Source organism: Solanum pennellii, chromosome 12 (assembly GCF_001406875.1).
Source record: "Solanum pennellii chromosome 12, SPENNV200".
Classification (NCBI taxonomy): domain Eukaryota; kingdom Viridiplantae; phylum Streptophyta; class Magnoliopsida; order Solanales; family Solanaceae; genus Solanum; species Solanum pennellii.
Window position 1 is genome coordinate 37,155,972 of NC_028648.1, and position 25,238 is coordinate 37,181,209.

Consider the following 25,238-nt stretch of genomic DNA (forward strand, 5'->3'; position numbering starts at 1 on the left):
TCACTCTAACCTTGACTTTATTGTACATGAATGTAGTATTTTGTTTGTGTAAAGATAGTTGTAGCTACTGCCTTATATTGTATTTATTGACTAAAAATGGATTATTAATCAATGATAATCAAAGGATGAGAAATTAGTAAGATTGACTATTTCCCTCTACTTTAATATAGAATTGATAGCTGATGAAGCCTTGTATCGCATTGTGTGGCATGGTCAACTTATGGTGGCGGTGTTTACTTTATTGCAAATATATTTCTGATGTGAACATGGCCTTGACGTTTTGGTAATGATCACCCTATGTGAAGCCTATCCCTAGCTATGATCTAGGTTGTATGGCTAATGTTATGAGCATGTAAACAGTCATCTTAAATTTATATATATGTGCAGCCTGTGATGAGGTCCTATAAATACGTATGTGAAGTAAAGTTAATATAGGTGCATAATGACTAGAGCTTACTATAAAGGTTTTGTAAATCTTGAATAAAATAGTCTTGTGCTATGCTATTTATTCTATGATGTTGTGTGCTGTATCATTCTATAGGATTGTTTGATATGTGTACTAGTATGGCAAGGGTATGTAACCTTGTTTATGCATTGCACATCTGTACCTTTATAGTATAGTTCCTAGGTTAGTCTTCTATGCACATGCATAGGATTGTATGAACATGTTACGAATATTACTTATATGCTATGATGCCAAGTATATGATATGATGTAGTATGAACGCGCATATTGTCTTGGTGAGTTTATATGATAGGATGGCTCATATAGTTATACTATTGCCTTATGCATTGTTATATGAACATGTGTTACATCTATGTGTTATGTGAAAAGGTTTGCTCACATACAGGTATACACACACACATGTATGATAATCTAGTGAATGGAGGGGCCTTGAAAGGTGTAAGACCATAAAATTATTTAAGGTGTATAGAGCCTCACTTGTGCCTATAATCTTGTTAACATGTTAATATAGTGCTTTAAAGTATGTTTGGGTGATTTGAAGTCATCTGGAAGTCAAACATCATGGGACAACTAAGACGTTCGGCGACTAGACACCGAAGGGGCCTTATGTGTTTTTTGGTGCTTATGTGTGTCGTGATCTTATGAGGTCCTTAAATGCGTAATAATGATGTTTATAATTATTTTATATAGTTTCATGATGTTTGGAGGTCAAACGTCCAAGAACGGCTAAGACGTTCGAAAGTTAGCCCTTGAGAGGTTCATGTGTGTCTTAAGTGTTCCTTGCCTGTTATGAGGTTTTTTACGTGTTCATTTTTGGTCAAACTTTAATGGAAGTTCTAAAACATGTTAATTTATATATTCACATTGAAAACACCAGGGTACGACTTCCTAAGGACCCCGCAAAAGGGTTCACAAGAAGGACCCAAAGGTTGTCAAGACACTTCCTTGGCAGTATCAATCGACTTAACCAAAAGATGTCCTGTTTATTGAAAAATGGCCCATTGGTGGTGAATTGCTCGATTTTCACTTATCCTGTATATGCCGCATCCGAGTAAAATCCCAAGACCCAATCGACTAAAGCCACAGACGGCCCGTCGATTGACCTACTGGGCGTCGATGGTGGCCTGCAACTGCAGCCTAGCGACTGTTTTATTTAAGGGGTGAATGGAAAATTCACCCCATGTTCTAAAATGACCATAATAGGTTTATTGGTTATTTTTGGGTGTATTTAAGTGATAAAAAAAACATGATCAACCCATTCCCAATCCCTTCTACACAAATTAGACTTTTCGTCCAAAAAATTCTCTCGAGAACCTCCATTGAAGGTGAAGCTCAACAACAACTTTAATATTGGATTTTTATTTATTATATATCATTTTTTAGAGTTTTTATTACACATTAAGGTATGGTTATCCTTCATCTCTAGTTAATCTTTCATCTAGAGAGTCCTCTTCAATGTTTTCAAAGAGATTTCATGATCAAACTTTCAATCTTTCAATCTAGCCATGGGTTCTTTCTCAAAACGTTTTCAAATTCTTAATCATGATTGATTGATGAGAATGTATTGATTTTAATGTGAAATTTAATCGAATTGCATTTTGAACCCATGTCCTTTCCCAAACTCTATTTGTCCCTTGTATGGGCATTGTGATCGTGGCTTGTTATTGGTAGATTTGTGTTTCTATTACACTGAATTGCTTATGTCTACTTTTATTTATGTATATTTATTATGATTTGTTGATGAATGATCCAATTGGATCAATGTATGAAGATTTGAACATGACTAGCCTATGCCTCTTTGTGATAACTGTAACATGGCCTTTATAAGGTATGAATGTGGAATTCTATTATGTCATGATGATTGTAGATACTAACTTAGGTTAATATCATGGTTGAATTGTGATTATAAATCTCATATGATCAAATTAAAGAAGGATTGACATGAATTGATATAGGTTCTTCTAGTCTATTGATTGATAATACTGTGTAAATGAAGTGATCTCGATTTTAGGTTAGACGAATCATGATTCCTTTTGACTAATGATCTATTTAGATAATTCCTAACATGTACATTATTGCTAATATATGATTTATGATCAAGGCTTTAGGTAATTTGTAGCATTTCCTATTTCTTCTACTCTCTATTGAATTGATAGTTTAGTTCCTATGTTGGTATATTCATCCTGTAGGGATTTAAGAATGATTTCTTTATGTTCAGTGTATATTTTTTCTACTTCCCTAGATTCATACTATTGATGAAATATTATTTATGATCCATGAAAGTAAAATTGGTTAATGGTCTATATGCTTCTACCTTCTAGTATGTTAGTGATGTGTTGTACTAGTTTGTAGCATGGCCTTGTAGTAGCTTATGCATGACTTTATACATGATTATTGTAATTTATATACTTCCTTATGCTTTAATTGTTAATGAAAGAGCACTAATGGTCAATAATGACCAAAGTCTAAACAATTGGTAAGAATTGCTCTACCATTCTATTTCTCTACTTCTCTATAGTATTGTTGATGCAGTCTTGTATGGCATTGTGTTGTATGGTCCACTTATGGTTGCGGTTTTTATTTTATTGCCAATATATATGTGATGTGAACATGGACTTGAAGTCAATTATACTATAAATGTGTGTTGGTGATGATCGCCTATGTGAAGCCTATGCCTAGTTTACTATTCTAGCTATGATCTAATTTGTATGACTAATGTTATGAACATGTAAACTCTCATGTTAACCTTATATATGTTCTGCCTATGATGAGGTGAAATAATGCTATATGTGAAGTAAAGTTAATATAGGTGCATAATGACTATAGATTACTATAAATATGTTGTAAGCCTTGAATAAATGAGTCTAGTGATATGCTATCTGTTCTATGATGTTGTGTGATGTATCATTCACTAGGATGGCTTGATAGGTGTACTTGTATGGGCAAGTGTATGGAACCTTGTCTGTGCATTGCAAATGTGTACCTTGATAGGATAGTTCCTAGGTTGGTGTTTTAAGTACATGCATAGGATTGTATGCACATGTTATGAATATTACTTATATGTTATGATTTTAAGTATTTGATATGATGAAGTATGAATGTGCATAGTGTCAGGATGTGTTTATATGAAAGGATTGATCTTATAGTTATACCTATAGACTATGCATTTATATATGAACATCTCTGACATTTATTTGTTACGTGGAACGTTTTCTCACATACAAGTATACACACACACATGTATGATAATCTAGTCAATGGAGGGGCCGTGCTCAACCATACATAAAACTAGATAGGTTCTTACATACGATATATCCATGTGAAAGGGTTTCTCACATGATTTAGGTTGATGAATTTTCATCTATGACTTAGGAGCTAAGCATATGAGGAGTTAACTTTCCTAAAGCCTACATTTTATAAGTAATGTTAATAAAGTCTTTTAAATAAAAAGGTAAAATAGCTTAGCACCGAGTGAATTTGACAATGAGAGGTGTTGGCTTCCTTTGGAGGATGCTTCACCATTGGGTTCTCATAAGGTTGACTTCCCTTGGAGGAACATTCACCTATGGTTCCACATGCGATGTTGACTTTCCTTGAGGAAGATTCCCCAATGGTTTCTCATGAGATGATGCTCCAATGCTAATGAGAATGTAGAGGGTTATGTATATCTCTTAGTTCCATAAACTATGTTTTCCACATATGATCTAGCAAGTGATTTCACTAGTATGCTAGCATGTGTTAATGTTCTACCTTTGCTAGGTAAGAACACCTTCCATAATTGTAAGGCTCTACAACACAAAATTCTAATTTTAGCACCCATGGTCTTAGTTTTTATTAAGTCTATAATTTCCCTAAAGTAAAAGAGACAATGGAAGTAAATTAAGGACCCTAACTAGGACAACCTAAAAGTAGTTGCTTAGTAGTTGGGGGTATGGGACTTCATCTATGAATTACACAAGTAACTCATGAGGTAACTCCTAGGGAGGTGTTCTAAGGCTTGTATCTATGTATATGTTCCTTATGCATGACTTTGTAGTAATTGTCTACTTGTTGTGATGAAATGCATGGTTTGAGTTCTAATGGATCTATGTGATGTTGTCTTGTTATTATATGAACTATGTTGGCCTTAATAAATACATAATGAAGGTCTTGTTGACATAAATAAAGTTGTCTTCATTTACTATGTTGATGTATGAATTGGATGTTAAGGCTTGTTGTCTCATGATAGGTTTACTAAGTATGTGTGTGACTACGGGGCTTCACATGTATATTGCACTAGTAGATTTAGATTGGTATTGTGATAAGGTCTTATAAGGTTCTATGTGAAGTGATATTAGTATATGTGCAAAGTGTATAGAGTTCATTGTGATGTCTTTATGGTCTGTACTTGAAGGTATCTTGTGGTGTGCTATATTTCTATGATGATATGTTGTGGCTTATGTAGATTGTATCTATGACTTCCTTATTTACTTAAGGTGATGCATTGCACCAAGTATCACTAGAGGGTTACTTGGTGGAATAAGGAATTAGGAAGGAAACGATTCCATGTAAAACGAGATAGTCATTGTAAAGAGGAAAATAACTTACTATAATGTGGCTCTAAAATTACTTAAATGCAATGTGTGATTTTTAATGATTGATGACCACTAAATATGCTTATATGAAGTAAGCAAATGATATTATGCTTATTGTATAAGGGTTTTATGATGATTTTCTCAAGAAGGCATGAAGTATGATTTCAAGAAAATGTCCCTTTTTAAATGCATGTTTTTGTATGGTTGTCATACTTAGTGCATTCTTGTACTAACTTCATTCTTCTCTACATTTTACACAAAGTGTAGGTTATGGATGCTTAAAAGGATGTTTTTATGATTGAGGAGCTTGTATGTGTTTCCGAATCTCAAGCAAAAGGAATCCTTCAGATTCAAGGATATCCTATGTCTATTTATGGTTAACTGTAAAGTGTTGTATTATTTTACTTATGTATTATGTTTTGACGGTCTTTGGTACGCTCAAACTTAGTTCTCAAATAAGAAGTAAAGAGGTCGTATCAAGTAAAGAACCCAACTAATGAGGTTCTTTATTTCTAAAGGACCGTTCCACGAGGAAAATAGTTCAGACTTAACTTCAATCTATTATTACTATTATTTAGTCAATTATTTCCTTAGAAAACAAAGACAATAAAAGGGGGGGTTTTATTTCTAAAGGAATGAAAATAATTAGCTAAATCAATGTAGACAACTAAAAGATTCAAATGTTGGAGTTTCATCAATTAATAAAAGTAACTAGGTTTAAGTGTTCCCCACAGGTTCCTAACTTGATAATTCTAACTTTAACAATTCTTTCCTAGTATCTTGCATGCAAAGTGATAAGCTATGTATTTCTAAATCCTTGGTTCTGCATCTAGAAAATTTCACTCCGCAACTTGGTCCGGCTAAGTGTGTTGCTATACTAACCGTTACATTTACCTCATATTAAGCATTGTATTCAATATTTGACTATGGTATTACCTCGTACCAATCAATACTAGCCTATTAGATAGTATACACTAAATTTATGTTGATAATTCTTTTCGTCTTATTTACCTCCTTGGTATGGTAAGTAGCATTAAGGCGAGTTCTAACGTTGGCCATCCGTTAAAAAGACTTCTAAGCGAAAGAATTATCAATACATGCAAGACACTATTCAAGAATTGTTATTTTAGTTAGATTTTATCTTATTATTTACCCATTGTTCCCACAACCCTAGTTATGGAGTTTAGTTACCCATAGTCATAATCACAATATTCATATATATAATATAAGAATTCATGCACTTACTTCAATGAGAAAGAATAAAATCCAGAAATTTACTTGATTAATCGATAAAATCACCAACAATCAACTCAAGAGAAAAGTGTAACAATCCAAAGTGTAATAATCAAAATAATCTCTTCACAAAGAATCTAACATAAAAGTGTCTAATAACCAAGAGTCTAACTATATGAGAGTCTAAATATATGAGAGTCTTACCCCAAAAACGAGGTTTTTACAACTATTTATAAAAAAACAAAAAACTAATAAAAGAAGGACTCTCATTGCTGGAAATCTGTCAAAACGCGGCTGGGTCGACAAACCTCGCGACGGGACGTCGTGGTTATGACGGGCCGTCATGAACTCCGTCGTCCCATACTTTGCAAATTCTTCTACTAATCTCTTCATTACCCTCAACGGCAGGTATGACGGACCGTTCCAAGCACGACGGTCCGTCGAGGGTCTCCGTTCCATAACACTTGAACTCTTGGAATTTGGGTACTAGGACTACTTCTCTGATCATCACGACGAACCAGCAGGACGGACCGTCATGGCTACGACGGTCCATCATGAACTTCTAACCCAAAACTTTGTCAGACTTCCCCATCTTCCTTCAGCAGCTTCACTAGGATGCCAACTACGGATCGTCACAGGCACGACAGACCGTCACAATCTCCGTAGGTGGTAACTTTTCTTCATTTCTTGCTCAAAAACTTCCGAATTCATCTTTAGACAGATTTCCTGCAAATAAAGGAAAACTTACATAAAAATCAATACACAAAGGCTTTTGGACACACACTAAACATAAGAAAAAAAACATTAAAATACCGTGAAACCACGGTATATCAGTCGTGTCCCTAAAGTAATCATATCATGTTGAGTCTAGGATGGAAAAAAGATACTAGAGTCTAAACATGTACATATGATATTTTATATATATGAAGTGAAGTTTCTAGCATATGATGTGCTATGAAAAAGTTTTAAATTTTCCGCTAATTTTACCTATGACAATGCGATGAATGATAACTATGGGCTTGCATAAGACCTCCGAGAGGTCATGTTACTTCTAGGGGGTGCTCCCCAGATGCGACAATAATTAGGTTAAAATCATCAGATTAACATCAATTCAATCAATTTATAATAATTCAAAATATTTTATGCAAGAACCCATGGATAGATATCAAAATTGGATAAGTTCATCTTTGAAAGACTTTAGAAATAACTTTGAAGTTTTGCTCCTTGAATAAAAGAGATTCAAATACGAAGTTTTTATACCTCAATTGATGCTAGACCACGAATTTGATGAAAAATTAATGAGAATCACCAACCAATCATCAATCCAAGCTCTATCTTGTGTTTTGACTGCAATGGAGTTTTAGAGACTTTCTTAGAGAATTTGGGGTTTGATTTGGAATAATCAATTTGTCTAGGTGTTTAAGACATATAAAACTATTTATAATACCCAAAATATCCCTAGGAAGCTGCATACACATTTATTTGGACGTGAGGTGAATTTTCCAATTCACCCCTTTACTTTATAGTGAGCTGCGTGTAGGTGCAGACCCAATCCACGCCTGTCCATCGATGGGGCGCAGGTCCACAAACGGATCGTCCTGGCTGTCCGTCGATGGGATCAAAGACTGGTCTTTGGGAGCATAAACTCCCTAGGCTAAGTCCTAACCTACGCCTCCCACCAACGGGACGTCAGTCCACCTACTGGGCGTCGATGCCCTCCATATGTTAGGGTAGCCTGGATAGCCTTGGCCCAAAAGATGGGTCCTTCCTCAAGGACCCTTGGTTTGTCCTTTGAGACTTTTGCCTTGACGTTTCCAACCCAAAAATGTTCATATACGAGTTTAGGACCTCTCACATCAATGTCATCAAAATCAAACACGTAAAACTCACACACTAAGAAACACAAGGTCGGTTCAATGCAAACCTTTTGAACTTCATGGACGTTCTTGGACATTTGACATCCAATGTTCATGAAACTTTAACCATGCCGTCCTAACCACATTTTAACTCATTTTAGGACGTCAAATAATAAAGACACAAGCATTAGGATCTATTTCCTCCTAAGTCAATTTAGAGGTGTTACACTTATACTAGCCCTTAGCATAATCATCATTGCATAAAGACATTCAATAATGCAGAACTTAATATATTTTTAAGAATGAATGTAAAAGTCTATCATATTATAAAATAGAATATCTAAATGTCATGTCACAAACCCATCTACTACAACATCGGGTCTCAAATAGGGAACATATACATCACAATACAATAGTCTCATAGAAAAAATTACATGAGTAGTATATTAAAGTAAAAGAAACATATTGGTATCATAGTGTCCTCGGATCTTGAGGACATACCAAAGTCTCGATCAATACTATCCAAACCTTCCTTCCTTCAAACGAGAATCTAATTGTAGGATCCTACACTTAGTAAAAACTTAAAAGAAATATGGGTTAGTATTAACCACATATACTAAGTATGTAAGACATGCAATTAAAATCAATTGAAACATGCATAAAAGGGACTTTTTGTTGAAAACATGCTACTGAAAGTTAAAACCCATATGGCATATGCAGGGAGTATACAACCAACCTAAAACAAATAATAAGATAAAGATATATTGAATGATCACAACTGATATTATACAATGCCATAATTCACATCTGACATGTTTGATTTCATTTAACATTACATTACAAAGATACCACTCATAACCCTCTTTCAACATCATTTGTGCAATGTACATATGAAGTTTCATACCATCAACGAGTCATAAGTATAGTGACATACTTCATTAATCATTATACTAAGTGAAACCAACCTTACCATCATTCATAAGTTTCCATTCATAAAGAAATCACACAAGAACTCCTCTTAAGAACCACTTGTGCAATGCATAGGTAAAATCTTATACCTTCACATACACTCAGTAGAATACTTCAAGAAGCCTTGTTAGAATCAGTGCTCTCATATTAATTTATTTCGTTTAGCCTTACGGATATTTTACCATAACAGACATAGTCCATGTGAGCTACATGAAATCTGGTGTCTACCTCCCACACCAAAAAATAAAGTTTCCTACTGGCTAAGGTAGAGCATACATACGTTATAGCATCTAGGTGGATCCACTAGCTAATTGTCATGTGTGGGTACATAGTTATGGGATAAAGAGATTGCTACTAGAAACCCTAAATTACTACAGTAAAAGGTTTTCATCTCACGAGACAACATATATATTGGAAAACCTGTACTTTCTAGTAGTAAAAGGAACCCATATGGGAGGCCAGACTTGTTAGATGTAAAAGCCTCCATCACTTTTGCATGTTCACTCGGTTCTAAGCACAAAATCCCCATTTAAAAGTAAGATTTAGTCTTTACTTTAGAATTAATTCATAATCAATACCCTAGGGACTTAACTACTCATGTATCATTTAACTCAAGCTGCAAAGATGAGACTAACCTTTAATCTTAGTACCAACATCATGTGAGAACATATCATTTATATCATAGTCATGTAGTGTTCATGAAAATTGCCTTCTAATCAACATAATAAAACTACTATAATCATCTTACAACATTCACTTTCATAAGATATCATTCTTGATCATAATTAGGGTATACGGAAGAGTAAATCATAATTCAACTTAAAAATAAATAATTAACTAAGAACCTCCACCATAAGTGGGTTAGCAATTCAACATAAAAAAAAACCCCATCACATTGGAGGACTTTACCATAACCATCTAGGCCTCCGTCAAGATTCAACCCTAGTTCATTGAATTTCATGCATCATATAGGACAATATCATCATATGATAATGGGATACAACATAACGTACTATACTAGAATCACATCCTTCAATCATTATCCAACACAAGCTACGGTTTAGAATTGAGAAAGAAGGGAAAATTATGGGTTTTGTGGAGAATTCTTTAAAAACAATAAAAACTACAGAAATTCATCCATAAATATTCGTATATAATCATAAATAATCAGTTTATATGAATGAAATTAACTTTAGATAGAAGACCCATGAATGGATTGAAAACCTAGATGTTAGGGAACTTTAAAATTATGTTTTGAGAGGAAGTCTTAGGGAAAGATTGCCAAAAGTGGAAATCATCCATACCTTGAGAAATCCTTGAGAAAAATTGAAAAAGTCGTGGTATTGGAGTCCTACGTTAAATCTTGGTCTTCTTCTTTAATGGAGTCCTTAGTTGAGAGAGTTTTGAGAGTAAGTTGTGAGGGTTAAATCTTTAGGTTAGGGTCTTATATTTAGGTTTAGAAAGTTAATTAACTAGCTAACCACCGATACTGACCCCTAATAAATTAACCATCTCAAAATGGGACCCCAAAAATAAAATGTAAAAAATCAAAACCTGGTGGAACTTATAGCCACCACCTAGGGAGCGTAGGTGGTGTTATATCCCGTACTACATAGGTGTTGTTTAATTCAGAGAGGGGGAATGAGGAGGTCTTGGCGGGGGAGACTAAGTCTCATCCCACGAGGCTAACCTATGGAGCATAGGTTGAGTGACCGCCCATCATTGACCTTTGTAGATCATGCTGTCATTTGGCAGCTTTTTGGGCCAAGGGTTGGATCCTCCTCAAGGAACCCTAGGGTGGTTCTTGAGGAGTTGTACCTAGACGTCTCGACCCTAAACATATAATTTTACATATTTAAACAATTCTACAACTAGACACGTCATACCACACTTCAAAACCGCTTTCAAGAATTATGAACACACTTGTTCCATTTTACTAGATTCAGGACGTCATGGTTGTTTCTTGATGTCCAGGAACTAACACTTTCAAACTAAGTTAGTTACATTAGATTAGGTTTAGAAACATTACATAAACACTTGTTAATTTATTAGAAAATGTGTAGGGCTCTAACTTAGGTCATTAGATTTTCGAGGTGTTACAATATCCCACTTGAGAAACATTCATCCTCGAATGACAGTTTAAATACTTTTAAGGAGTCAATGACTCAATACTACCAGCCCAAAAACATGCAACATCAACACAAGGCACAACACATAGGAGGAAAACTTCAATTCCACTTCAATACATAATCATAATAACGCAAAACGCATAGGAGGAAACATCCACTCCATTCTCACAACATACTAATGCATCATAGGGTAATAGAATCATATCCATAACCCAACAAGCACAAAAGCTCACTATTTCATACAATAGAAGGAGAAACTACCTTCTACATTTTTCATGAGAATCATCATGACATTAAAGAATCAATTTGCCCTTTCTTCATCAAGACAACATAAATCAATAAGCATGTTTAATAAAATCTGTCATGAAGTCCACTATGCAATTATCATATCAACAAGACGTACCAAGCATTTTAATAAAGATATTGGACACAAATAAAGAAAAACTACAATCAATGAAAATTAAAACATGCAAAATCAAGTAACAATAACTCATGAAATATAAAAATGGATCAAGAAAAAGATATAATAGTGTATACAGAAAACGTATTTGTAGAATAAGTCATCTTATCACATGAATAAAAATCGTTAACATTCAAGCTAGACTTGTCTACTCGAGCAATCAAAAAGTAACTTCTAAAATAACAAAGGACTATAGGGTTGTATAATTTTTTTAGCTTGAAATTTGAAAAATATAACCATAATTGAGGAGTGTAAGAACATATTCCACACGGTCACCAAGTAACACGTGCAAGTTGCATGTCAAAAGAAAAAAAAATTACTCACTGAATGTTCTGCAAACCCTTGTAATTGTCCTTTTTAGAATTCATTCTTTAGTGGACTCAGCCTAACCACCTATGTATGCTACAACCATGAAATGAGTGGACTTAATCAAAATGACTATGGGATGAAAAAAAGAAGAAAGGGAAATAATTACTTTGGAACAATGGAGGCTCGATGTAGCGCTTAGAGAATTTTATTCACAAAGCATGTCTCTATTCTCATTAATTAATACCTCAATTGACATAAAGTAGTGAATGCATAAACAAAATGAGTTATAAAAAAAGAATCGAAAGGCCACTAGTAATGGAGGACTAAGGAGAAAAAAAACGATAGAACACATTTCAATCTCCAAAACTTAAATCATTCATGAAATTCAAAGAAGCATCCATCCAACCAAAATTTGAAACTTGTAAAAAAGAAATTGAAAGCAAGACACAAAAAGAAAAAGAAAAAATAGGAGAAAATAAAACAAATTACTTGAAAGAAAGAGAATTTTGAGGGAGAAAGCGTTGATTTTGGATTCAAGAATCTGCATATGAGTAAAGAGGAAGAGGAAGAGAGTGTAGATATTGGATTACACTTGTTTTCATAGTTTGCTTAGCATTCTTCAAGTGTTGGAACAAAATGTTTGGCCCATATATAAGGTACTATTTTCATTAATTTTTGGTACAAATAAAAAAACTAAAAGTTGTGTTTCAAATTTACTGTCCAAATTATATAACTTAAGGTACAATTTGTTGTAACTTTGTTCGTACATCTCAAAATCTCATTTATAAATATGAGATGATAGAACTAATTTGGATTAAAAAAAAAAGGAGAAGAAATATTTAATTGAAAGAAATAACTGTATTATCCAAAAAAAAAATATTGAGATAAAATATGTATAGAATATAAATTATTAAAAACAAAGAGTAATAGAATTAGAAAAAATATCTCATTATATTAGTTACGTTGACTTGAAAGCTAAACCTGCAATGTTTCTTCTCTCCAATACGCCTAAGAGATATGTAATCACTCTATTTGCCACATAATTTTTTGAAGGGTCAATACTATGGGATTGTAAAATTCATAAGGGGCAATTAAGCTAATGTAATTCTAAGGAGTGGGATGAAAATAAATTGTAAAGTTATAAGAAATAAAATGTCTTAATTAATAAATTTAAACCCATAAAATAATACTATATTATTAATGAATGTTCCTTATTGAAAACAAACGTATGGAAAATAATGAATACCGTGTTCATTGCGCTGATATGTGCTTAGAAATAGAGAATGAAATAACTAGAAATTAGAATTGTAGTAAGACACTAGATAAAGTAAATGCCTTTATTGCAATCCTTTAAGAGGGATTGCAATATATATATAGAGAGAGAATTTTGTGGAGCAAGTGAAATGGGGAATAAGGCGAGATGGCCAAAATTATTTGTAATATCCCCATTTCATGTGCTCCTTTTGTCAGTGCTCATTTCATTTGTTGGTGGAGAGGAATTAATGAATCCATTACGATTGCCTTCTGAACATGATAATCAAGAAATATGTGCCTTAATTATAGACGGTGAGCATTGTTCATGTCCAGTTAAATGCTTTCGTCCTGATCCTGTATGTGGCGTTGATGGTAAAACCTATTGGTGTGGTTGCGCTGATGCACGTTGTGCTGGTGTACGTGTTGCAAAACTAGGTTTTTGTGAGGTCGGGAATGGAGGGTCTGCACCCGTTTCAGGCCAAGTCCTTCTTTTACTTCATATTGTTTGGCTTATATTGCTTGGTATTTTTGGTTTGTTTGGCCTTCTTTGATCATATGTATCTATGTATTTCTTTAGCCAGGAAACACAAAAACATTTTTCTTTCTCTTTAACTCATACACGTTAGATTTTAATTGTTTTTTGGACAATCTCATTTGTACATCCAATTTTTTTCTCAACATTCCTTCTCTATCTGGGGAAAATTTCTTTAGCCAGGAAACAAATACAAACTAATTAGATATTTATGTTGTTATTTCTTAATCCTTCCTTCCAGGGATTAATGAATGGATTGACTCTTGGAGTATAGCCTCTCTCGGGGTTAGCAATAGAGTGATAATAGAATAACTATATACTGTTCAGGTCAATTAGATAGTCGAGAAATAGCTAAAACTTAATACGAAACTTTGGGAAAAGATCTTGTTCCATGGCTGAAAAGAAATATGTTAAGCAATTCGAGAAGCAGTTTGATAAAATAATTTGATCTATACTTATTCAATTAAGGAATTAGTGCTTGTTCTATTATATTCTAAAGATATCATTTTTTGCATTTTATTCAACAATAGTTATACCCGTAAGAAATTCCTCTATTTATGTGATCTCTATCATCATCTATATATCCCTTATTAATTTTCCTATCATATTTAGGTCTATGAATGTATTGGGAAATGTCTTGATTTATGCTCAGCTTGGATCACAATTGAGAACTCTCTCTCAAGGTGTAAACCACAAACGAATCCTCTGACATCGAATGAAGAATTTTTTGAGCGAGACATCCTTGAAGGATGCAAACTGAATTATACAAAGAAAGGTTTTATTCAGTGAAGAGTTCCCTAACTGGAGAGGTTTACACCGACAATGAATAAATGAAAAAAAAGAGACAAGTTTGGTTTTATAAGAAAAAAAATAGCATTTGGCATAGTATCTATTGGACTAAAGGCTTTACACCATTTTGATGTCTAAATAGTTTTTTAGTATAAATTACCGATTTAGATTTTTGTTTTTTTATTAAATTATAATTTGAAAAATATTTAAAAACTAAAATGATATAGTCACATTTAAAGAATAGGTTTTCTAGTTACTTTAAAAAAAGTTTTTTTTTTAAAAAATATGATTCTTTAAGGTTAGATTCTAATAAATTATCTATCAATTTTGAAAGAAAAAATTTGTAAAAATTTATTTTAATCTACCGATTAAGTTTTCTCATATTTTGGTTAATCCCCAATATTTAGCTAATATTATTATATTACATTTTGTATATATAAATTTATAAACAACTGCAAAATTAGAAGGAAAAGTCTAAAACTAAAATTGATCTCTCACAAACCCTCACGTGTTACTTAATTTTTTGTGAAAAAAAGAAAACAACAACAATCCCATTACCTTGAGTTGCATTTTTATTTTTCTAGAAAAACACGTAGGAGCGGAGACTGATCTAGGATTTAGAAATCGTAGTTCCACATAAGCCAATTAAGATAAGCGAATCGGTTCATTTAATTTTGGGTTATAATGCAAGTTATTTGCCTTTTTCGATTTTCATAAAACTAATTGAGTAAACGTGCATGTTTGTAGAATTTACTTTTAGTTAATCTAGGATTGGAGAGAACTAAAAAATTCAATTTTATTTTATTTTTGATTTAGAGGCCTTATTCCTAAAACTTTCCGGAAAAATAAAATTTTCCACATTAAAAAGTCAAATTTGTATAATCCATCTAATAGTGTTAAACTTAATAATTTCACATTTCATTGTTTTTATGTATTGTTGCATATATATGTGTATACTAGAGAAAGAATCAAATATTTGTTTCAACTCAACCTTTTTAGTTATCAAGAATGTGAAGATAGTAAGAACTGTAAAAATAAACGATCTTCAACATAATAATATTCATCATTTTTTAAAAACTTATGTCTTTTTTTAAAAAAGTAATTTAATTATATTTATAGTAATAGTTATGTGACTTTCATAATACTAGTCATTAATTAATAAAGAATACACAAATAACACTAATACAATGAGATCAATAATTAGTGAAAGAGAAAATTAAAAAAAATTAAGAGCTAATTAAAGAAGAAAAGTTGAGAAGCATGTTCATACAAGACTCATCCAAAAAAAAAACTACTGTTGGCAATGAGAACCCACGTTGCTGGTGTGGATATTTTTTTCTTCTGGCAATGGCACCCATTACCACATTATTCACAGGGTGGCAAAACAAATTTATAACGATTTTTAAGTGTATGTTCAGATATATATACGAAATTTTAATCGAGATGGCTAGGTGTTGTGACACCCCAACACATACATGTAGATTCGCTCCTGAACAGGAGGATACATCAAGACAGTTATAAGGTAAGTAATAGGATATACTAAAATTTTGAACATTTCGCAAATTGATGGATTATTTATAAAGAAATCAAATTTAAATTATATTAGACTAAGAAATATGTCATTAGCGGCCTTCAAATCAAGTAAAACCAAGGGAAGAACATATTTTTACTGACATGTTTTTATCAATAAAATCATGTTTCTTTATATCTTAATTGTGATACAATTTATTTCGTCACTCTATATTTTTTTAAAACAATCTGACACACCCAATGGAACCAAATTTTCCCTTCATCTCTTCTGCCATAAGTTAATTTTTGCAAATATTAAGCCACAAGGTGGAAGAATGATCAATACTTAAAGTCATGTCTTTCCGTTTCCTCAAGTCTACATTTCTACAAACTTTGAATCAAGGGGTATTTGAAGACATTGAAATTCTGTAGAACTCTACAGGATGACTTTAGTTTAAGTTGAGACTCTAGAAGGTGTGTTCGATTTCAACTAGGATTACTCAATCCTAAACCCTAGTTCATGTATATATAAAGGGCACTATATTCCTTTGAAAGACATCTTGAACATTCCGCAAAGTCATAATTATTTATACAAAGATCAAGCCCAAATTATCTTAATTTGAGAAATATGACAAAACGATCCTCGAACTATGAAGATCAAGTCGAAATCATCCTAGTTTGTGATATACACAACTAACAACCATCGGATGATAAAAATCAATTCCAAATAATCCTAGGTCGAAAAATATGTCACTAACGACCCTTGAATCATCATAAATGTTAAGATTGAAGAACCAAGGGATTTGTGATTGCATTTTATTTTTATGTCTCTATAAAATTATGTTGCAAACAAATTGGCACGCCCATTAGGATTAAATCTGGCCTTTATATCTTCTCTCACAAATTTGATGTCACAACACCACAAAAGTTGAAGAATGGGTACTTCAAGACTCGACTTGATTTTCAACATGTCTACACTACGACAAGCCGTGAAGCAAGGGTCATATGTAGACATTGAAATTTTATGGGAAACTACAAAACATGTTCAATTCGAGTTGAGACTCTACACGGTGTGTTCCATTATTTTATTAAGGATTCTTGAAGGTTACTCAACCCTAAACCCTAGTCAATACCTATTTAAATTGTATAATATTGCCTTGAAAAGACATCGAAGAAATTCAACCATAAATTCATGGAATATTCATAAAGATATCAGTATTTCAAATATTCTGCAAATTCATGAAATATTTATAAATAGATGAAATTCAAATCTTCTTAATCAGAGAAATATGTCACTAAAAGTCCTTGAATTACCAAGATCAAGTTCAAATCATTCTAGTTTGAGAAAGATGTGACTAACAACCCTTCAATTATGAAATCCATGTTTGAGAAGTACGCCAACAATACCTCTTAAATCATGAATAAATCTTCAGACAGAAGAACTTATGGATCAACAAATTTGTACTCACAATCTCAATTTTATAAAATTATTTTTCTTGTTATTTTATTTGTGTTTGTAATTTATCTTTTGGTCACATTAAATTTGTTGCAAACACTTTGGAGAATAGGAGGGAAAATGAAGGAAAGATTAAAAGAACAGAGAGCAAAATCGAGAAATAAAATGAAAAACAGAGAGTTAAATGATGAAAAAAAGGAATCAGAAAAGATTGACGTAGGAGATCTCATTTTTCACATCGGTTGAGGCCTGGAGGTACTATTTATTAAAGGGTTGCTACTCGAGGTTCTAGTTGATTCTCAAGACTCGTTGATGTACATTGATGTTGTTTTCCCGTTGTACGCAATAGAGTCTGCATTTTCTTGTTAGATTAGTAAAAAAAATCACACCAACTTACTAAGATAATCTTCTACCTTGTATGCTTATATGCTAATATTGTTCTTGCTAAGCCATTTTTTTGGGTAAATCTTTTACGCTTAAAATTGACACACAATGCATTATAAGATTTTAATTTTTGTTTGGTGACTTCGAGGAACACCTGTTTTATAATGCTCAAGTTAAGCATCAACTTTGGAGGTACTTTTTCATAATAAGGAAATTTCTTTAAAAACTCTAAATTATTTTTAGTACCGCCTTTTGCATTTCAAAGTGTACTTTGAATCATAATATTTATTTTTATAAAATATTGTCAATATTACTAAAACAAGCATTTTAGTAAAACCATACATGAAAATATATTTTTGTATTTCTATGAGTAATAAGTATAGATTAAAAAAGCTCTAGTTAATCTAGTTAGTTGTTGAGATTGATGTATATTTCTTTTGATTAGAGTGTGCTCATGTGAAAACAATATGGTAAACGATTGCTTAAGGAAAACTATAGAATATGCAAAACCAAAACAAAGAACATTCATCACTTCCCCGTAATTGTACAACTCCAAAAAAAAAAAAAACTGATAAGGAAAATCTGGGGGATGGAGATGGAACAACGAACACTGCATGTTCCCAGCAATACTTTAAAGTTTACTTGTTATTAATGTCATATTTGGAGAGCACCCCTTAGGCGTAATCGGCGTCGGCGTCCTCTTTGAGGACTAAGACTAGCCTATTAGCTTACATCATTACATTCATAGTTCAAAAATGCTAAAAATTTAAAAAATTTTATTACTTTTACTTTCAGGTTTACATAGACTTCTACATACACATAATGTTTATATCGAGTAAACATCGATCCTTTGTATTGGAATACTACATTGTTTTCTACTTTTATTTTACATAGATATACAAGATATAAAGTAGTCTCAAATGATTGTCTCATCTCATAACTTTCTAACAAGAGTATAACAATTTGGTCCTAGCCCATACATCAATGTAATAAAGCAACATATAGGCTACACAACATATAGTACCCAAATGAAAGGAAAGAACATGGAAGTCTTAAGACTAGTACAACATCATAAGCTTGATAGTGACATTGCCCTTAGAAAGTGAGGACCTACCCAACTTAGATGAGCGAGAATTCCTAGTCTTCCTTCAAAGTTATCTCAAAAGCCCTTCAACAATCGGAACCTGTAATATTCGGGAAAAAGGGAGAAAATGGGGTTAGTACACCACTTGTACTAACTATGAGACCATATGCACACATATCATGAAATCATGCTAAAAAGTGACAATACTAAGTCTAGTCAAGCCAACATGCTTATCACATAATTTAACACATAGTCAAAGCAACTCCTTCATCAAGTTATAATAGAAACAAGCATGGATAAGAGTACATTACAACATTACAAAAACAAGACAATTATCCATGGAACCATAATAAGTCAACTAGTGCAATGACCAAGCAAAGCCCCATAACCTTACTCAATCAAGTAACCCAACAAGAAGCATGACCAATATCCAACTTCACATAACATATTGTAGACACGTAATTTTTGACCGAATTTAAGTTTAACACCAATATTTAGAGCATAAATAATTTTATCAATCTAAATTAAATATATTTTGACTTTTAATTATTTTCATTAAGTTTATTTAAAAGATATAAGAATAAACAACATAAATATAATTTTTATTAGATAAGATTATTTTGATTGTTAAAAAAAAGGATATATATATATATATAAATATATATATATATATATATATATATTACATATATTATTTAAATAAACTAATATTTCTTAATTATGTCTTTTTTGTTTTAATTACCCATTTAGCTTTATTTATTTATTTACTCAAAACAATTAATAATTATATAATTATCATTTTATATATATATTTAATATTAAAAAAAAAGAAAAGAAAAAAGGACCCACGATCACACTCCCCACGTCCACTCCCCATTCACCCCCCACGACCTGCACTCACACTACACATGTACACACATACACATTGCACACCTGCACTATTATAATATACAGACAACATCACATAAAAAAAAGAAAGGAAGGAGATCGGAAGAGAAAAAAGAAAGAAAAACGTGAAAAGAAAAAATACAAACAAAAAGAAAGAGACTCTTCCACAAACAAAAAAAATCAGTAAATATATTCACATATTTTACTTTGACTCACAAACAAAAGTTGAAGTTGAGGTCTACTTTCGCGGTTCCTTATTCGAATTGTTTTCTTTTGGTGGAATTTTCGCAAGAGGTACCATTTAATTTTTTTTAATAATTTAATATCATGTTATACAAGCATTGATTGCAATATATTGAAGTTGTCAAATTTCACATGTGGTTAAACTGTTATGTTTTTATATGAAGTTTGTTCAAATATTTCATATCAACTTTATGTTTAGATCCCTTATATAGTTATATTTTGTGTGAAATTGCTATAACAAACCGTAGTTTATTTCATATTAAATAACTCATAGTTTATTTCATGCTTGAGTAAAATTATTGTCCAAGTCTATTCTTATTTTTCATGTTTAGTTTTTAATGATAATATGTGTAGTTATTATGATTCTAATGATAATATGCATGGTTATCCAAATTTTTATATTCATGTCTTACTAATTTGAATGAATTCTTTGTTTGGTTGTGTTTAGAAATGTTTTTAATTATATTTTATATTATATTATGTGTATTGTCTTACATTATTATTTTTAGATTCTATTAAAGATAATAATAATAAACTTGTTAGGATAAGGAGAGGATAATAAATTGAAAGAAAAAAAGATTAAAAAAAATAATAATTACAATAAAATGGAATAAGGAAAAGAGGTAGAATACGTGAATAACAGAAGAAGAAAAGAAAAAGTGATAAAAGAACATATGAGTCAGAAAAAGAATAATAGAAAAAAAAAGTACAATTAAAAGAATGGAGAAAATGTACAGGAAAAAATAAATTTATTAAAAAATACTGCAAAAATGAAAAGAAACAAAAGTATAGTGTTAAAAAAATAATAAAATATTTTAGTATGATCAATTAAAAAAACACAACTATTTTTTTAAAAAAAAAAGGGAAGAAGAAGAAAAAGAGAAAAAAAATCAGAAAAAGGGAGGAATAAAAAAAAATTCAGCAAAAGAGAGGAAAAAAGAAAAAAAAAGAGAACTTTTCACCTTTTTTTTTTCCTAAGGAACACACGCACACAAAAAAAGCAACTCAAAAAGAGTGGATATCGAGGCTTCAAATTCGTGGTTCTTATCAAGGTATTTTCTTTGTGAATTAATTTTCACAAAAGGTAACTCTTGATCTTTATTACATTATTTGGTTTCAGAATCATGCAAGATATGATTTCAATGATATAAAGTGTTTTAAATTTATGCATGTTTAATTTTTTACATTATGATGTGAAATAGACTGAGACTTTATATTATTAAATTTAGAATAAAATTTATATAACGTGTATTTATTCTTGCTTGCTTTAAAGTTTTCTTTTATCTTGTTCTTCATTAAAATTCGAAGCATAATATTCTACAGTATGCAGTTAGTAATAATTAGATGAAATTTACTTCTTATTTGTTAAGTTACTTTTTCACTTTGTATATTTAATAAAACTGTATTTATTTATTTTTAAAAAAAGAGAAGAATAAAATAAAAATAAGATAAATCAAACCTACACTATCTTTACATTTCTTTTAATGCGAAACTTTTTTTTAAAAAAATCAATTAATTTATTCATGTTGAAAGAATAAAAAATAAAAATTTCTATAAAAGGAAAAGACGTAAAAGAAATTTATAAAACATAAAAGTATAATATAAGAAGAGAAAATATAAAAGAAAAATAAGGTAAAGTATACGAAGAAAGAGAAACAATATTAAAATAATTAATAGAAAAACAATATTAAAGTGACCCAAAACGAGCAAAATAAATAAATAAATAAAATTGATTTTAATTACTGGGTTATTTTCATTTTAATGACTAAAATAAAAAAAAGTAAAAAAATTATATGAAAAGGTGTATTATTTTAATTTATTTTTATCTTATGTTTTTATTAATATATTGTTCATTTTCTTTTAAAAAATAAAACTAAGATGATGTATAATTTAGGCTTATGATAATGATAATACTAATAAAATATTAAGATCCAAAAAATATTAAACTACTTTTAGTCTTTAAATACAAACAGATAAACTACATACTAATAAAATATGACAATTTTACAAAGTAATTTAAAATAAATCAAAAAAGCAGAACATAAATAAATTGTTAGGTAATAAACATAATATATTCAAAATTAAGTCAAGTAATATAAAAGTCAATAAAGCGACCGTGCTAGAACCATGAGACTCGAGAGGTGCCTAATACCTTCCTTTCGGTCAATAGAATTCCTTATCCGAATTTCTGGTTCGCAGACCAAACAAAGAGTCATTTCCTTTTGATTAGGGATTAAACTAAAAAGGTGACTTGGAACACCGTAACTCAATTCCAAGTGGCGACTCTGAAAAAATTAAAATAATCCCTTAATTAATAACGTCACTTAAATTGGAAAAACTCTTACGCCGCCGTGCGGAAAAGGGGTGTGACATCTCTGGCGACTCCGCTGGGGACTAGAATTCGAGCTTGTAAACATGGACTTCTACATGACTTTATTATGTATTTACGTACTTATCGATTTGTGAATATTGTGTTTAATTGCATAATATGTTATTTGCTTGCTTATTTACCCTTTTAATAATATGTTAACTATCATTTAACTATCTTTCCTCGCGAATCCATCTGAGTCTTGTGAGATACTTTATTCGGAGATGCGATTACGCTCCCGAGCCATGAGATACCAGAGATGCGGCAACGCTCCTTGGAAGGATTCTATAGTAACACATGTCTTTGGATGGGAATGAATAACAGTGAGGCCAGAAAGCCCTGCTACTGGTAAGCTGTCCCTTCTCGACTCGAGTAGTCCGCTCGTTTTATGGCCAGTCTAGACACCTTCCCTATTAGATTGTTTACCTAGTAAAACAAGCCTCAACAATGACTATCCCTAATAGTATTCGATTTATCTGCATCATGCATAATGTTGAATTAATGGGGAGCTGGACACAAGGGTCGAGCCTGTCTAGGAGAAGTATCCCTACTTGAGACTATCATGTACATTATTTGTGTTATTTGTTGCATTATTGGAATGATCAGCTTTAGATGAATGAATTATAATGAAAAATTAATTATAACGAAAAATATCAAATTAAAATTTTGACGTAATCCTTTTATTAAAGACATTTTTTCTATTAAAATTCATATTTTTTTTTACAAATAGAAAAATCTATTATTACCATCAAAGTTTTTCTATATAAAAAAAAAGATTGAAAATTTAATCAACAAAAAATAAAATACAATCGAATATATGAATATTTTTAGTTTTGGAAAAATTTTATGGGCTATTATATACATTATTTTTTTTCTTCTCATTCTTCCTCTAATAACTATTTATTTTAAAAAAAATATATAAATAAAAGTTAAAAAAATAAAAAAAATTGCTTTTTTTTTGTGTGTGTATGTGTATGATCATTTTATTAAAAAAAAAATAATTTTTTTTGTGTATGATTATTACGTTATTCTTCTTTTAAAAAAATATTTTATAAAAAAAAATTATTTTTTTTGTGTGTATGATTTTTCCGTTATTCTTGTTTAAAAAATATATATTTTATGAAGCCTCGTTTGTCACTATCATAATATAGGGAAATATGAATCCATATGGAAAGAGAGATAAGAGACAAAGAGAGGACCAATCATCTCGATTCATGATATTGGATAAGGCCCCGACACTCTTGAAGACATGGTATGAAAATATGACAAACCATGGACGAGGAATGGTGTTCAAACGCTTGGGATTTCTACGAAGCCTTTTGTATGTTGAGCCACGACGGGATTTGATAGAAGCACTAGTGCATTTTTGGGACCCGTCAAGGAATGTATTCCGTTTTTCTGGTTGTGAACTCACCCCCACCCTTGAGGAGATAGGGGCATTCATTGGAAATGGTAAACATCTTCACAAAGGAGAGCCTATGATACCAAAACACATTAATGGTAGGAGGTTTCTAGAATTATTGCATATAAATGAGAATGATATAGGTGGTTGTCTCGATAATGGATGGGTTCCGTTAGAATTTTTGTACAAAAGATATGGCAAAAGTGATGGATTCGAAGTGTATGGAAAGAAACTCCGTAATAATGGGTGTCGTCTGACCTGGGAATCATACAGTTATGATGCCTTCGTGGTGGATTTTTTGGGGATCATGGTATTTCCAAAAAAGGGAGGAAAGATCAGCATGAACTTACCTGCAGTCATTACAGCTTTTGAGAAAAAGCCTAATATCACCCTCGTACCAATGATTCTGGCAGACATCTATCGTGCTTTAAATATTTGCAAGGATGGAAAAGACTACTTTGAGGGATGCAATATGTTATTACAACTATGGATGATTGAACACATTCGTCATCATCCTTATGTAGTGGACTTTAAAGTAGAATGAAATGATTATATTGGAGGCCACAAAGAAAGAATCAAAGATCATATTTTTCCGAAGGGTATTGAAGCTTGGAAGCAACACCTCAATAATCTGACTTCTGACAAGATTGTGTGGAATTATCATTGGTTTCCATCGGCCGAGGTGATATACATGTCTACTTTTCGATCGTTCATTGTCCTAATGGGTCTTCGAGGTGTCCAACCTTACATGCCACTTAGAGTCATGCGACAACTTGGGCGACGCCAGTTTCTACCACCTAATGAAGATATGCATGGATTCATGTATGAGTTTCATCCTAAGATACCTTTAAGGCAATCAGAGATATTTAAGATTTGGGGGGGATGCATACTCTCAAGTCCCCACGATATGGTGAAGGATCGCACAAGAGGCGAGGTGGACCAAGCATACTTAGACTGGGTTCATGATCAGCCCCTTCCTAAGGTTATGCCAGAAGGGTCAATAAAAGGACTGTCACGACCCAAAACCGGGCCGCGACTGGCAACCACACTTACCCTCCTATGTGAGCGAACCAACCAATCTAACCCTTAACATTTCAATTTAATATCAACAGAAATAATGCGGAAGACTTAAACATCATTAATAAAAAGACAATTCAATAACTTCTAAAATTCAACATCTATTATTCCCCAAAATCTGGAAGTCATCACCACAAGAACATCTATGATCAAATTACTAAACTAAGAGTATTCTAAGAAGCTAAAATAAACAAAAGCTAGTCCATGCCGGAACTTCAAGGCATCAAGACATGAGGAAGAAGATCCAGTCCAAGCTA

General features: G+C 31.9%; 1 long non-coding RNA gene across 1 annotated transcript; it reads left to right on the forward strand.

The window, feature by feature from the left end:
• The first annotated feature begins 13,291 nt into the window (after window positions 1–13,291).
• On the forward strand, window positions 13,292–14,743 carry LOC114075149. The gene is made up of 2 exons (XR_003575538.1): window positions 13,292–13,561; window positions 14,394–14,743. It is a non-coding gene; the product is annotated as an uncharacterized LOC114075149 (long non-coding RNA).
• Window positions 14,744–25,238: the final 10,495 nt, after the last annotated feature.